This window comes from Simochromis diagramma, unplaced genomic scaffold (genome assembly GCF_900408965.1).
Source record: "Simochromis diagramma unplaced genomic scaffold, fSimDia1.1 OVJJ01000005.1, whole genome shotgun sequence".
Lineage (NCBI taxonomy): Eukaryota > Metazoa > Chordata > Actinopteri > Cichliformes > Cichlidae > Simochromis > Simochromis diagramma.
The window spans coordinates 1,477,811-1,482,436 of NW_024387097.1; the positions used below are offsets into that span (position 1 = coordinate 1,477,811).

General features: G+C 44.7%; 1 long non-coding RNA gene across 1 annotated transcript; it reads right to left on the reverse strand.

Annotated features, from left to right (window-relative positions):
* Nucleotides 1-2,415: 2,415 nt before the first annotated feature.
* Nucleotides 2,416-3,602, reverse strand: LOC120743019. Its single transcript, XR_005698020.1, has 2 exons — nucleotides 3,335-3,602; nucleotides 2,416-3,260 (listed from the first exon to the last, which is right to left on the reverse strand). It is a non-coding gene; the product is annotated as an uncharacterized LOC120743019 (long non-coding RNA).
* Between the last annotated feature and the right edge of the window lie 1,024 nt (nucleotides 3,603-4,626).

A 4,626-nucleotide genomic window follows, 5' to 3' on the forward strand; every position in this document is an offset into this window, starting at 1 on the left:
TGCCTGCACACTATCTTGTTTTACTTAATAATAATAAAACATCCTCCTGAGCTTTTTCACTATTGATGTGCAGCATGAATAAAATCAGTTTTAAAGTGTCGTGGTATAACTATAGCTGTTGGGCACACTTCAGGGAACATTCACTCCTGGGCCAACTAAGATGTTGGTTTGGACATTAAGGCTTTGTCACAGCAAGCAATCCAAACCATGCAGCAACATATCAATGGCCTTGTGTTCTGAATGGGCTTATCTCATACTATGTGCTGGCTGAAGGTTGGTTCATTTTTGTTATATTATTTCTGCCCTAGAATGATGAGGACTTTTTATTGAACATTTACACCCTCATCTGCCATCTTCTCTGTGCTAATTTTCATAAAAAGATGCAGACTCAGATTAAGCAGACTGAAAACTGACCTTCATTTAGAAGCAGCAAATATGTAAGGCAGATGAAAACAGAGTCAAATAATCCACACTGTTACAAACTAAGCATCAAACAAAACGCTGAATAACAGAAATGAAAACCCAAACCACTGGATAAAAACACTGGATCATGACAATATTAACCTAAACAAAGCTCTATAACTACCAACCAGGTTGCAGATCATATGGTAGACTAACTTCACTAACTCTCAAAACATTGCTGTTATTTAGTTTTCCACTTCTGTTTACGTCCAAAGTACAGAGCTGTGCATTTTAGTTTATTAGAAAGACTTTAGGCAGAAACTAGCTAGCTAAAATCCTGCTACTTCTAAAACCATATAAATCCTCTTTTTCATGGATATTGGTTGTTAACATTTATTGGAACAACTGGAAAAGCGTCCATACTGGTTTTTATTGGAACTTCAAGAATCTGGACTGTTTTTTTACTCTCATTGGTGCCTCATTGTTTTATTTTGGGAACCATAGGAGTGTTTGGACACAGAATTGGCCAATAATGTCAAACTTAACAAGTGAAATACTTAGCAACCTAAATGAAAAACAACATAATTCATATGTCTTTAGGTGTAAAGAAGTACAAGTGCATTCTGAAAAGGTTTACATTCAATGAATCACACATATTCCAAACAAGTGAACATCCCGAAATGTCTTAAGACAAAAAAAACAAGTACAATTTCAATAATGCATGCATATCTCAGAATTCCACAGTTAGGCACCAAACGTTCATATGTAGTGTCAGGATTGAGTGTGTGGGTGCAAACGTAAGACACCAAGGGTGAAACAAAACTGAGGATTTAATAACTGAAGAGTCCAAACGTAAGCTTATAGCAATGGCTGGAAGGTTGGTGTTTCAGTCAAATCAGTAACTCAGAGGAAAATAACGACACTTAAACAATTATTAGAGTCTAAAATTTAAAAAAAAAATCCACAAGGAGCATTGGAGCTCATGAAATAGCCCAAAACCGAATATTCACAAAAAACACTGGAGCTCAGGAAACAGTTTACAAACAGTTCTTGGGGCAGGACTGCAGGCTGACGGCACAACAGTCTATAACAGAGTGGCTCAGGGGGCCAACCCGGAGGTTGACAGCACAGGAGTCCAGGAAGAAACAGTTCAGGGGGCCGACTGCGTGAAAAGCAGCAGCGCCAAAGGTGACAGAACATTTCAGGAGGCCGGCCAAGTGGAAGGCGGCGGCGGCGCAGGTGAAGCAGGTTAATGGCCTGGAAAATGGCCGGTGATGATGTGGTGGATGAATTTGGCCGTGCTGGACGTAACAACTAGTGGCTCAGTGTTTCAACATTTGGAAGAAGGAACAGCTCTCACAGCTAGAGACTGACAGGGTACAACACAAATGCTACGGCAAGGGCGAGCTGGGTGGCAGGTCAGGGGGGAGATTTCATCACCTCCACCCGAGATTGGGTACCAAGCCCCAAGTGTGATGGAAGAAGGATCATTGAGTGTGAGAGGAACTGACCTGAAAGATAGGATCATGGTGAAGCTTGAAACCTGGATCCTCCGTAGCCGGTTACCAAGACTAGGTGAAGTGCCCTCAGAAGATCTACTAGATTATGTGAATGCAGCACTACGAGTGATACCTACCGTGACCAATACAGAGACTAACCAGCTGATCTACACTACAGCAGAAGAAATCAGTTGAAAAGCTACAAGAAGCCAGAAGGAGCAGGAACAACATGGAGAAGAAGACTAGAGGCCAAGATCAAGTTAGCATGGACGGAGGTTAGCCAACTATCGGAGCTGCAGAAAAGTGCAATGAAGGAGGTGCCTAAGGAGTACAGGAAGCTGTCCATACCTGAGGCTTTGGAAACTGCCAAGCAGAGTCTCCACAGAACCAGCCAAGGTGTACTCTCAGTGGCAGGGGAACAATATGAGAACAGCACCACCAAGGCTGGAGACTGAGCAATACTGGATGTCTATGTGGCGAGACGAGGATGGGATATAAAGTAAATACTCTTCAGTTTTAAAGAACGACAACGCCACCCTGGGAATTTCACCCAGAGAATACTGGAAATAACACTAAATCACCAAAAAGGCACTTAGGTTCGCTATACTCAATCCAGAGACGAGGTTCAATGATAAACAAATTGACAATTTATTAATAATTATTTAAAACACCATATAAAAGCACAATCATAAATATTCAAGTACGAATATGCTTAAAAAGGTATTCAGAGCTGAGGCTTACCAGTGGAGGGGCAGGGATGCCACACACAAACTAAAGAAAAAACAACCCAAAACACAAGTGCAGCACACTATCACACACTCACACTAATAAACTAAACAAGGCAGGTGTGTACACTCAAGGGATCCCACCACCAAGGCACCCTAGTCTCCTCCACGTCGGCACTCCGCATCTGAATAAAAGAAACAAAGAAAATTTTAATATATTACAACAAACTAATGTGTAGCACCGGGGGATAACCCAACTGCAAGACCACACTGGTGATCTACAGCTAGAAAAAGGGCCTCCCACCAGTGGTGTAACAAAAATCCAAACTACAAATCAAAAGCAATAAAACAACATACAATCTGGATAAAACTCTAAAATCTGGAGCAAACGGAATCGCCGTACTGCTCCAACTTGCCGTCACACGACGACAAGTTAACAGTCAATCAATATGCACGCCAGCTGACTCCGATAACCGGCATGCATATGGCCGTTGTCCACGCCGACGTCCACTGTAAAAGCTGACAGCAGCGGGGAAAGAAATCTCACAACGGGAACAGACGATAAAAGCACAGCAAGGCAAAACAGCAGCACTTCAGTTCGCGTAGCTTGGCGCAAAACTAAGGCCCACACTTCCTGCGAAACATAATAAATAGTTACTATAAAAGAACAATAGAAGGCACAGAGCGTAACAAAAGTTGATTACGTACCAAGTAAGCCGTGTCATAGAACGTAAGCAGAATAGCTCAGGAGGCTTCTATAGCTACGACCAGCCGCGATGGAGACTTCAGAGGAGTAACCCACAAATGATCTCTACCACACCGAGGGGAAGTCAGGTGACCAAAAAGGAGATCACAGGCAAGCGATGCAGAGACACTCAAATGGCCACTATTTATACCAGCGCCCCCTAATGGGCCAGGCTGAAAGTGGGTTGGACCGAGGGATAACATTCATCCTGCCACATCTACATCCAAGACATCCAAGATAGACCACAGCGACCTCCCTGAACAGGGTCCAGTAACCATCAGAGTGGCAGATATCCATGAAAGGGTCTCCAGTATGAAGAGTTGGACAGTACCAGGGCCCCACGTGGTTCACGCCTACCGGCTGAAGAAGCTGACTGCACTCCATGAGCGTCTGACAGCACAAATGAACCAGCTGCTAATTGACAAGAATGGCTAACCGAAGGGCGGACAGTCCTGATCCTAAGGACCCCCAGTAGAGACCAATCCCATCCAACTACCCGACCAATAACATGCCTTAGTACCACATGTAAACTCCTGTCAGGCATCATAGCGAATGGATGAATATGAATAGACATATACACCAGCTACTGGTAGACAAACCAGTCGCCTGAGACTACAAGACTAGGCTGACCAACCTGTGCACTACCTGGATTGATTACAAGACGGCCTATGACTCGATGCCCCTGGATCCTGGAATGCCTAGAACTGTACAAGATCACCAGGACCCTAAGAGCCTTCATCTGGAACTTAGTTGGGATGTGGCATACAACACTAGAGGCCAACCACAAGCCAATAGCACAAGTCATGGCCAAGGGCGGGATATACCAAGGACATGCTCTTTCCCCACTGCTGTTCTGCATAGGCCTGAATCCACAAGCATCTGGGAATCCCACAGGCAAATGGAAACCACGAAGAGGCTGCGAGGAAAGCTGCAACCACCAACCAACTACAGAGGTACAGTTCTCACCATTCAGCTGAGGTAAGAACAAAATCCAGGCTATCAACACTTACACTCTGCCCATGATCAGGTACCCTGCTGGGATAATAAGCTGGCCAAAGGAGGAGATGGAAGCCACTGACATCAAGACCAGGAAGCTCCTGACCACTGATGGAGGGTTTCAACCCAAGTCCAGCACCCTGAGGCTGTACGCTAAGTGGAAGGAAGGAGGCCGGGGACTGGTGAGTGTCAGCATCACGGTCCAGACAACGAATATCCACATGACCGTCCGAGTGCTCAGTGAATACCTCAGGCAGCA